The following is a 12425-nucleotide window of genomic DNA, read 5'->3' as shown; positions in this document are numbered from 1 at the left end:
CTTTTTTACCATCACTCTGTTTCCTTCTGCCCTGATTCTCTGAGTGGTGCGGTAACCAGGAGTTCTTCTAAAACCAATCCTAGCCTTGAAAGCACTGACATTGCTTCTCCTCATATTTTCAGTTCCTACATCTTTATTTCTTCTCCCACCTTATTTCCAATGCATATAGAATGATAAAGAAGCAGCGTGTTTCATCCCATCAGAGTTAGTCAATGATAACTAGCCAAGATCAAGCCCTTAAACATTATCCTCAACAGTTTAACTGTCCTTCAAAAGCTGTAGCGCACCGCCTATTAAAAGTTAGCATGTAGTCCTTGCCAGGACACTGGGCAAAGCGCAGTTCAAGCCTGTCCCTTCATCGTTTATCTAGGTAATATTTTTTAATCTAGGTAATATTTTTTCAGCACACCGAGTACTCTTAAGCTGTGCATTGACTGAAATGGCTCTTAAACGGGAGGCAGGTTTGTGAGATAAGAGTTGCCAACAGCACAATGGGAACTTGGAAATGATGATTAACGGGCTTTAAAAATGCTCCCCCCCTTCCCCAAAATAACGGGTTGGACAGTTGCAATACTCTGCCTATCTAAGTTAAAACAAGCTGAGCTGAGCTGAGAACTTGCTGAATCTCAAAAGCTTCATTAGGAAGGCACCAAAAAGCATATCTGAAGTAGAAAAGTGCCACAATATGCTACAGGCGAATAAGCCTGCTTGATCTAACCTGATATGTAAGAGTGTTCAGGAATTGAAAACGAACTGTCAGAGAAGCCGCAGCAAAAGCATCAAAACCCGTCCTTGAAAGCGTACTAAATATGCATGGATTCAGGACTGCAGATCAAGGCGGACTTTCAGTCAGGAAGTCTCGGCCTGCTTGGGACAATTGAAATTATGCATGTTCTTTTATACTGTGAATTCTACTCCAATTAAAGACACATTTGATTTTATTTTGCCCCTTTGCTTAATCAAATCTTCCCAGGTTTTCGGTAAATTATTTGCCAGGCAATAGAGATCCTAATGTGACAAAATATTGGAGGATATCTTTAAGGACTTTGCTGTAGCAAGATCATCACTGATGGATAATTCCGGTTCATTTTGGTTTGCACAGATCAAACCATATGAATGTCTATTATTGCACGTAATACTGGTTTGTTTGTGGTCTAAGACTGCAAAAATTCCTTTCCCTTCCTCACTGTAAAGAAAGCCGAAGTGGGGAAAAAAAAGAATTAGACAGAAATCCACTGTGATTACACCTATCTATTAGTAACAGAAATCTGGCAGACTCTTCCTGCACTTCTGCAAATGAAGACTAATAAATTAAATATCATGAATTGCTAATTTTCTGTGCTGGATATCAAGACAGGAAAAATTGCAGAGCAGCTTTTCTGAATGCATCTCTGCTTCTGAGACTTGTCTATCAGCACACAGGAGACAGCTTTCTCATGCTTCCCTTTCAGGTTATGAAACATACAGGTAGTCCTCAACTTATGACCACAATTGGGACTGGAACTTTGGTCACTAAGTGATGCCTGTCCTGAAGCAAAAGACAACTTTAGACTATTGGCCAGGTTTTGGGCCTCTGCTTAAAACTGAAAATAATTCATTTTCCAAGCAAGGTTCTCACAGAGTCTCTTCAGCATTTTTTTTAAGAAGAAAGGGATTAGATTATAAGAATTCCAGCTATTGAAACATTTCCAAACATATATCCAGTATAACCCAATATACGCTAGGGTGGAAGCAAGTGAGGCCATGCTATAAAGTTAAGTGGGCCTAGAATTAAAAAAAAAATAGAAAGAATTCCTATTCATATAAATGGCCAAACATGGGGGAGGAGATGAACCTAGATGAGCTTCCAGACAATTATAGAAACTCGCTGCCAAATTGCAACAAAAAACTGCAGCATTAAATCTCAATGGTTCAACCAGAGGAGTTTTGGGGTCTACAGAGGCTAGCTTGAACACAAGTGGCCTGGGGATCTTAAAATACATGACTCTACTCTGAGCTGTCAGTGTCCTACAAGATCCTTTGATTTCTAGTAAAATAAATAATGCCCATAATATAAATTAATAATTTCCCATAATGGCTCCCCATCTGCAGGCATTATGGGAAAAATATCAAAAAAGAATGTCCCTCCATGATACTGATTTTTTTCCCCTCCCCAAATACTCCAAAATGACTTAACATGTAGGGCACTATCAGAAAAAAAAAAAGATTGTGGACATAAGCCATCCACTTCACTGATAGAAGATCTTCAGTCCCTGAGAACCTGAGGCGCTTCCTCGTCCCATCTTCTGTGACTGAGCAGAGAAGGGGCTTGATGCATTAATGACCTCATCATCCTTTGTGCATAAGGAGATCATTGGCCAGACTCCATAGGGTCCAAGATTGGTACTCTATCACTGTACCGGGAAAGGTGTTGGAAGCTGCCTCACTGGTCCAGGGGGACATTGTCCTAAGAGATGGTCTGCAGCGCAACACTTTAATGGGGATTTCATCAACTCCGTATAAATCCCACCCTGTATGTTGAAAGCTCATTCTCAAGGAGAAGAGTTACACCCTAGGCATTTCTCCAAGACAACTATATGTTCTGTGGCAGGGTTTCTCAACCGTAGCAATTTTAAGATTTGTGGACGTCCACTTCCAGAATTCCCCAGCCAGCCTGCTGGCTGGAGAATCCTGGAAGTTGACATCCACAGATCTTAAAGTTGCTAAGGTTGAGAAGCCCTGTGCTATAGTGTAGAGAGCCAGTGAGACAATGTTGAAGTAAATATTCAGAAAAAGTTAGGTAAACAAAGACAACAGAAGAATTCCTTAAGTCCTGGGAAGGGAGATAGCATTAGGAAGAGATTCAGACTGGCTTCTCCCTGGTAAAAGAGGAAGGGGAGGTGAAGCACGATCAGATCTGCAAGGTTCTGTTACTATAGTCTATCTCAGTAAAGTTTAGTTCTGGTCTTACTGCGGAGTGAGTTTCCTAACCTGGTTGATCTCAAAGATACGATGTATGGGCAGAGATTCTATTGATAATGTGTTCTTCAACCCTGTGTCCCCCGCTTTGCAATAAAAAATGGAATAGTTAGAAGATAGGTCCACCATCTGGGCTGCTTTTAGGGTGTCAGTGTTGTCTTTGAACATTTCAGTTAATGCTGGGCTGAAATCTGCCTTGTAATTTCTCAAGTTTTCTCCTTGTGGAAAGAAGCGTCTATTTTTTATTCCTTGCTCTCAAAGTACTGGAGAATGTCTGCTGAATTTCTTTGGCAGCGTTGGTGAACTGACTTTGTTGTTAGAAGTTGGGGGGCCGGATGTGTTGTTAGCTGTTCTAATCCTTCTGTCACTCACAGCCGCTCACTTTTACCAATCTAAAAATGTTTTCTCTACTGATTTAACAAAAGCACAGATAGCCAGAGAAGCTGCAGACTGCTGGAGAGATGATTGTGCAATGAAACACGGCCTCTCGGTACCTTGTAAATAGCTGCAATAATATCACCCTCCATCCTTTAGAATTTCTCGGACATTTGCTTCTCCCTTGAAATAAATTCAAAAGCAAATTCTCTTTCATCTGGTTGGATTAGAACTGACTTTTATTGCATTTTACTGGTTTCAATCTTTAGGCACAATTACTTCTCTCCTGGAGAACAGGCTGCAAGCAATGAAGATCTGGGGAGGACTTCTGAGAGTGACTAGTCTCCCTCGGCAGACCTCTGGGTGAAAATGAATGATGTCTTTCCTCCCACTTTTTCACTTTTGGTAACAAAAGTACCAGTGCCTCAACTGATGAAAGCAGTGTTTCTCAACCTTGGCAACTTTAAGATGGGCGGATTTCAGCTCCCAGAATTAGCTGGCTGGGGAATTCGGGGAGTTGGTCCACTCATCTTAAAGCTGCCAAGGTTGAGAAACACTGGATTAAAGCCACAAGGGCGGCAGAGGTCAGAATCTATGGGCCCATCTAGTGACCACCTTGGTGAATAGAAGAGTGGGAATATAGGAGGAATAAATGGGAAGAAGCATGAATTAATAGATGACATTAAATAAAGAAAATGGGTATGTTTTGGCAGGCCTGCAACTAGGGTCTGTGTCACCCGGGGCAAACATGGATTCCACGCCCATTTTGGTGCCCCCCAGCACGGCGCCGGGGCACATGCCCCGCTTGCCTCTTCCCCAGTTGTGGCCCTGTGTTTTGGGTCTGTGAAACTAAAAGAAAGTAATGGTTCTGAATCAAAATGACTGAACTTGTGGGGCAGAGTTGATAATTATATGCAGGGAATCATGAATGAAAAAAACTAAACCAGATGTTAATCTAAACTGAAGGCATCTGTGTTGTTCCAGATGCACACAACAGTAGGAAACCATAGGCTGGTGTTGGTTGCGTGTTATACTCCACCAAATAGTGATAATGGAAGAATCAGAGATGACTTTTAGGGAAAAAAACACTTTCTCAATGAATGTGTTCCCAGGGAAAAGTAATTCTAAGTGACATGAATGGATGGGTGGAAACCAGAAGAAAGAATACAAAGAAAGCAATTAGGTGATTCAGAAACACAAGAATGCATTGGAATGGGGATTGGCGAGATTCTTCTTAGAAAAAAGGTCTGTTTGTTTTGAACACATGGGTTAAGCATAAGTCTACTCATACATATGCATGGCAAAGGAATGAATATGAATCTAACAGCATAATGAAGCTTTGAGAGAATTAGTGGAGAACGCATGGGTGATGAAAGGTTCTGAAAGTGGGACAGGCTATTATTTGATGGTGTCAAGGGTGGAATGTTGGAAACATGGAAGAAAAAGGAAATGAAAGAACAAGGGTGACAGGAGAATGACTGCAGGAAGAGAAAATATGAGTCCTGAATGAAGGAGTATTAGAAGACCCCAAAGGAGGAATAGAAAATAGGTATAAGAAGATATGGAAGCTATTTGGAACACAAAGAAAAGGGTTATATTACAGAGTGCCACAGAAGGGTGTGGAGTTACACTAATGGGAAGTATGGAAAAGGACGTTGGTGAAGTGAAGTCAGCAACTATGGAGAAGAAAAAAATACATAGAAGAGAACGATGGCTGAAAAAAGGAGGATAAGAGGAAGTTACTGTATCTGTGGAATGACATAGAATTGATACAAATGGCATAAACTGATTTGTGCCGGTTACGCTCTTTCCTGGACCAACGTGCCCTTCTCTCAGTCACCCATGCCCTAGTCACCTCCTGTATGGATTACTGTAAGGCATTCTACATGGGGCTGCCCTTAAGGATTATCTGGAAGCTTCAGATGGTTCAAAATGTGGCAGCCCGCATTTTGTGTAAGACTAAATTTGTGTAAGTTTTGTGTAAGACTAAATTTGCACATGTGACACCTCTTTTGCGGAAGCTGTGTTGCTTACCAATTTGCTTCCAGGTCCAAGCCAGCACTTTAAAGGTGCTGGTTGTCACCTTTAAAGCCCTTCATGGCTTGGGGCCAGGCCATCTGAAGGACCTTTCCCCAGTTACAGCCACCCAGCCCACCAGAGTGGGAAGACAGGGCATGTTGCAGGTCCTATCAATTAGAGAGGTACATCTGGTGGGACCAAGAAAAAGGGCCTTCTCCATGGTGGCTCCCTCCCTTTGGAATCTCATTCCCCCAGGGATAAGATTGTCCCCAACTTCGATGATTTTTGGAAGGCCCTGAAGACCTGGTTCTGTCAGCAGGCCTGGGGAGCCCAGGCTGATTCAAAGCCGATTCAACAGCTAGTCTATGTCATGAGTGCCGTTGAGCTAAAGTCATCAGCGCAATGGCACTCATGACAATGACAAGGAAATAAGTGAAGGGGCACAAGTTAAGTAGCCATCAACCCACAACGACTAACGGCTAACAAACAATAGCTAAACGAATCACGGAGCCACCCAAGCCATCAGCGGCAATACAACGGGGATCGCCCAGCTGAAAGCAATCAGCAGAAGAATGGAAACCTGAGGATGGGCGATCCCGGAAACCCTCAACCAATGGCAGGGCAACGCATGGGACAAAGGGGGGTGACGTGACCGTGAGTGAGGGGGCGCTGACCGGCGCGGGGTATTTAAACCCCGCACCGGCGCGCTCCTGTCACTCTCAGCTTTTTTCTACCAACGTTGTACCTACCCTGAAATAAACCAGAACCTGCTTTGCAAACCAGCGTCTGAACGTTATTCAGAGGTAGGCAGCGCATGACATAAAGCTGAGAGTCATAAACTCAGCCTCGCCGAGCCCCACCGGACGACAACGAGCCGCGGGAGGAGTAGACGGCGAGAAGACCAGCAAGATGAGGCCGGAACGGCGCGGGCAAGGAGGGCGAGCCGCGCGGCAAGAGACAGAGGAGGACCGACCGAGGCCAGAGGCACCGCGGACTCCCGGAGCCATGGACGCCCACCCCACCCGACCCGAGCCTCAGCTCCAACCCCAAGGGGAGATGGCGACGGAGGCAACCCGACCGCGGGAGGGAGCAGCACGACTTCCGAAACCAGCGGAGGACCCCGCGCCCCACATCGCACCCCAGCAACGGGCGTGGAGCGACAGCCCCACGGTGCTCAACTCGGAGGAGGACGACGGAGACACCCATCAGACGGAGGAGGAAGCGGACCCGCGGCGGAGGGACGATGAACCCCACCGGCAACCCACCCCCGAGGACGCGCCAACGGAACCGGCCCCAGCGGCGGCGCGGGCTGTGGACGAGGAGGCACGAGCTGAACTCGCGGCCATGCGGGCTCAGCTGACGGAACTCCGGACCATGCTCCAGGCGCTTATGCCCCCCGCGCCACCCAACGACGTCCCCGCACAAGCCCACACCCCGAGCGAAGCACCGAACCCACACGGGCCAGCGGAGAGCCAGCAGACGGCACAGGCGGCCGACACCACACCCCGAGAAGCGAGAGGCGGGGCCGCACAAAACGCCCGGGCCCCAAAGGACTTCCCCATCTTCTTCGATGGGACCCCCTCAAAACTCTCGTTTTTCGTTACCAACGCTAGGGAGTTCATGGGGAGGCACGGACACTCCTATGACTCCGAGGCCGACAAGATCGCCGCTGTGGCGATCAAACTCCAAGACAGGGCGGCGGACTGGTACGTCCAACTGTACGAGTCCAGCTCCCCCGCCCTCGCCACCTTCCCTGCTTTCATCAAAGAGATGAAAAACTACTTCGAAGACCCCCTAGCTAAAGTACGGGCGAAAAGCGCACTCCAGAGACTTAAACAGGGCACACGCACGGTCCCTGACTACGCCCTGGAGTTCAAAGCCCTCGCGGGAAAGGTCTGCGACTGGTCTGAGACCACCCTGCTGGAAATCTTCAAAAGGGGGCTCAACCGCGACGTTCTCCAATGGGCCCTCTACCGCGACGACCCAGAAACGTTACACGGGTGGATCCACCTCGCGGGGAAAGCCGAACACGCGCACCGCACCTTCCTCATGACAACCACGGAAGACACAAACGATGCCGGGAAAAAGGTACCCGCACCACACGGGGGGATGGCCGGCCCCATATACCCTAAAAAGAAGTTCAACCGAGAGCCCTGCGGGAGGTGTCGCAAATTAGGGCACAAGACGGCGGAGTGCTTCGCCAACCGACCGCCGACCAGCGCGCCCAAGCCCACCCCGAAAATTAGCCCCAAACCACCCAACCCGGGGCCGCCGCCTCACCGCCGAATGACCGTGGCCACAGCGACACCGAAAGAGAGCTGGGACGCTTACTGGGGGGAAGAGGACAATCCCGACCCCGACCAGCCGGCGGGAAATGCTCCCCGCCTGCTCTGAGACGCGTGGCGAGGCAGGCGGTGGGACAGCAACGTGGACCACCTCAACGAAACGACAAAAGCTCCGTAATATTGGCAGCAATTCAACTCTCCACCGGAAACGGAGCCACCACGGCCGCGGCACTAGTGGACTCGGGGTGCTCAAAAAACCTCATCCACCCCGACCTAGTCGCCAAACTCGACCTCCGCTGCTTCCCCCTCCCCACGCCGCTGGCATTCCACCAGCTGGACGGCTCTACAGCGGGAGGGAAACCAGCCACGCTACAAACCGAGCCGGTCACCCTGCAAATGGGCACTCACACTGAGCGCACATCGTTCGTAGTCACGCACATCGGACGGCCCATTGCAGTCCTGGGGATGCCATGGCTCGCGAAAAACAACCCGCGGATCAACTGGGAGACCCGTACCTTCACATTCGGCGACGGCGAGTATCGAGCACCAGTTCCAGCCGGCAAAAGCAACCCCACGGTAGGACGAGCGGAGGCGACCACACAAGACAACGCCGCTAACCCAGCAGACCTACCAGAACAATACGCCGACTTCTCCGAGGTCTTCGGAGAGGCAGAGGCTGACCAACTACCCCCCCACCGCAAGACGGATTGCCGGATCGACCTACTGCCCGACGTCCCCTTACCTCGACCAAAAATCTATTCGATGACCCCGAAGGAGATGGCAACCCTCCGGGAGTTCATCGATAAAAACCTAGACAGGGGATTCATAGAGCCAGCATGCTCACCGGTCGGAGCCCCCGTCTTATTCCGGGAGAAGAAAGACGGGACCCTACGGCTCTGTACCGACTACCGGGGCCTAAACGCGGCTTCCCTGTCCAACAAATACCCCTTACCCCTGGTGAAGGACATGCTCGCCCACCTGTCCACGGGCAAAGTCTTTTCCAAATTGGACCTTCGCGAGGCGTACTATCGCATCCGAATCAGGGAGGGGGACGAATGGAAGACGGCGTTTAACTGCCCCCTAGGCGCTTTCCAGTACAAGGTACTGCCCTTCGGACTCGCGGGGGCCCCTGGGGTGTTCATGCAGCTCATCAATGAGGTACTGCATGAACATCTGTTTAAAGGGGTCCTGGTCTACATCGACGACGTCCTCATTTACACAAAAACACACGAGGAACACGTAACCTTAGTCAGGCAAGTCCTCGACAAGCTCAGAAGGGCGCAGCTCTATGCAAAGCCTACAAAGTGCGAGTTTCACAAAGAGCGGCTAGACTATTTGGGGTATCGAATCTCCGGGGACGGCATCGAAATGGACCCCGCAAAAGTCGAAGCGGTGCTAAACTGGGAGCGGCCCCGCAACAGACGGCAACTACAGAGCTTCCTGGGATTCGCGAATTTCTACAGGTCCTTCGCCCGGGGGTTCGCTGAGATAGCCCTCCCCTTAACGGACCTCCTCAAAACCAAAGGGGTGGGGGACACCCGACGCGCCAAGAACCCAGGCACAGTGCTGAATTGGACTCCCGCGTGCCAGACCGCATTCGACAAGCTGAAAGCGCTGTTCACGACGGAGCCAATCCTCGCGCACCCGGACCCAGAACGGCCGTTCGTGGTCCAAGCCGACGCCTCAGACTTCTCCCTGGGAGCCATCCTGCTACAAAAAGACTCCACGGGGCTCCTGAAACCATGCGCCTACCTGTCAAGGAAGTTCTCCGAGACAGAGAGGCGATGGCACGTCTGGGAGAAAGAAGCCTTCGCGGTGAAATCGGCACTAGAGACATGGCGTCACCTACTCGAGGGAGCCACCCAACCATTCGAGGTCTGGACGGACCACCGGAACCTCGAGGCCCTACGAACGCCTAGACGCCTTAGCCCAAAACAGGTCCGATGGGCCCAATTCTTCAGCCGCTTTGACTTCCAGCTGAAGTTCATGCCGGGCAAGAAGAACTTCCTGGCCGACGCCCTATCCCGGCTGCCCCAAGACGAAGAGCCCGCCCCAGACACCATTGGGATGGTCCTATCCGCCTCGCAACTGGGGATGGCCGTGACCACCCGAAGCGGCGCACGGAGGCAGCTCGACGCTACGGCGCAGCCGACGGCGGGACAACCGGCGACGGAAAGAAGCCAACCGCAACTACCAGGGGGAATGCGCACGGACCTCGCCGCCGCCCTCAAAACCGACCCCTGGTTCCTGGCAAACCCCGACAAGGTAACGATGGCGCAAGACCTGGCATGGGGGGAAGGCAGAATCTACGTCCCGGACTCGCAACGCCAGGCGATCTTGCATAGGTCACATGACGCCAAGCAAGCGGGTCACTTTGGGTTCCTCAAGACCCTACACCTAACACGGCGCCAATTCTGGTGGCCCGCGCTCAGGCGAGACGTAAAAACCTACGTGGCGTCCTGCCCAACGTGCGCTAGGGCCAAACGGGCACCAGGCAAACCCGCGGGGCTATTGCAACGGGTGGCAGAACCCTCCCGCCCATGGGAGGAAATCTCTATGGATTTTATAGTGGACCTCCCACCCAGCCAGAAGAAAACGGCCATTTGGGTGGTGAAGGACTACTTCTCAAAGCAGGCCCACTTCATCCCCTGCACGTCGGTCCCATCCTCACAACAACTAGCCAAACTCTTCCTCATCCACGTGTACAGGCTACACGGATGTCCCGCACGTGTGGTGACCGACAGGGGCACACAGTTCACCTCCAAATTCTGGCGGGCCTTCCTGAAGCTGACGGGGACCCAACAGGCCCTATCTACGGCTTGGCATCCGCAGACGGACGGAGCCACTGAGGTTCTTAATGCCACCTTAGAGCAATTTATACGATCCTATACGAACTACCACCAAGACGACTGGGCTGAACTGCTCCCGTTCGCCGAAGTCGCATACAACAACGCCGTCCACACGAGCACGGGGAAAACCCCGTTCGAAGTAGTCTCGGGGCGCGACTTCGTCCCCATACCGGAGCTACCTCAACCCCCGGAACCCCAGGTGGACGCCAGCGACTGGGGACGGAAGATCGCGGAAGCATGGCCAGTAATCACGGCGGCGCTGAAGGAGGCACAGGCTGCTTACAAAGAGCAGGCCGACAAGCACCGGCGCGAACAACCGCCGTTCCAGGCGGGGGATATGGCCTATCTCTCCACCAAGTTCCTAAAGTCAACACAACCCTCGAAAAAACTGGGGCCTAAGTACATCGGGCCGTTCCGAGTCACGCAAATAGTGAACCCGGTAGCAATACGCCTGGACCTGCCACACAACCTCCGGAGACTCCACCCGGTGTTCCATACCAGCCTCCTAAAACCGGCAACCACCTCCCGATGGCACCCAAGCACGCCACAGCCCGCACCGCTAATGATCGACGGGCAACACCACTTCGAGATCAGGGACATCCTCGACTCCCGCAAGCAACGAGGAACTCTACACTATCTGGTCAGGTGGAAACACTTCCCCCACCCGGAATGGGTGGCGGCGCACAACGTTAACGCGCCTGACCTGACCAGAGCATTTCACCGGGCATACCCCGACAAACCGCAATCAAGGTCAGCAAAACCAACCCCCCCCCCGCAGGCCCCCCCCCGCCTCCCGTGCCCCAAGGGAAAGGGCCCCCCCCAAGCCCGCGACTTGGGTGGACCTTCCCCCCCCCGGGACTCACTCCCCCCGCCCCGGGCCCACGGGGTGGTGACAAACGATCGCCAGCACCCTCCCCCCGCCCCCCGGCCGCGGGGGAGTGGCAAGCAAGTCAACAGGGCAACCTGGGGGCAACGCCCAGGAGACACAACAAAGGCGACGCACTCTAAATAAGAAAAGAAGGGCCCTACCTGGAGCTGAGCAGCACCCGACCAGCCACGCCTCTCGCCTCGCCGAACTGAGCCAAACAAACAGGGTGTGGTTGGAGCATGCGCACGCCAGGTCAGAACCCGAGCATGCGCACCATGGACACACCCTGGGAAGGCACGTGGTAGAGGGAGGAGCAAAGGGAGGGGCGACAACTACTCCGGCGGGAACTTTGAAAAAAAAAAAAAAAAAAAAATGTGGCGTTTTGACAGCTCCACGGGGAAAACCAAGAAAACCGGGGGAGAACACTATTCGAAAAGGGGGCAGTATGTCATGAGTGCCGTTGAGCTAAAGTCATCAGCGCAATGGCACTCATGACAATGACAAGGAAATAAGTGAAGGGGCACAAGTTAAGTAGCCATCAACCCACAACGACTAACGGCTAACAAACAATAGCTAAACGAATCACGGAGCCACCCAAGCCATCAGCGGCAATACAACGGGGATCGCCCAGCTGAAAGCAATCAGCAGAAGAATGGAAACCTGAGGATGGGCGATCCCGGAAACCCTCAACCAATGGCAGGGCAACGCATGGGACAAAGGGGGGTGACGTGACCGTGAGTGAGGGGGCGCTGACCGGCGCGGGGTATTTAAACCCCGCACCGGCGCGCTCCTGTCACTCTCAGCTTTTTTCTACCAACGTTGTACCTACCCTGAAATAAACCAGAACCTGCTTTGCAAACCAGCGTCTGAACGTTATTCAGAGGTAGGCAGCGCATGACAGTCTAGAGGATGCTTGTTTCTGCCACCAGGTGTTTTATTGGTTTTTAATGTTGTAAGCTACCCAGAGTCACTATGTGTGAGTTGGGCGGCCATACAAATTTGTTAAATTAATTAATTAATTAATTAGTATCATTATGTCATGATGCAAATGATGAAATCATTGGGGAAGTT

The 12425-nt window shown here is 51.5% G+C and overlaps 1 protein-coding gene across 1 annotated transcript in view; it reads right to left on the bottom strand.

Moving 5' to 3' along the window:
* Positions 1 to 12425, bottom strand: part of NECAB2 (N-terminal EF-hand calcium binding protein 2) — a 211352-nt gene that overhangs the window by 139415 nt on the left and 59512 nt on the right. The gene's annotated exons all lie outside the window — the stretch shown is intronic.

This window comes from Candoia aspera, chromosome 11 (assembly GCF_035149785.1).
Source record: "Candoia aspera isolate rCanAsp1 chromosome 11, rCanAsp1.hap2, whole genome shotgun sequence".
In the NCBI taxonomy this organism is placed as follows: domain Eukaryota; kingdom Metazoa; phylum Chordata; class Lepidosauria; order Squamata; family Boidae; genus Candoia; species Candoia aspera.
This window is presented reverse-complemented; position numbering and strand designations above follow the sequence as displayed.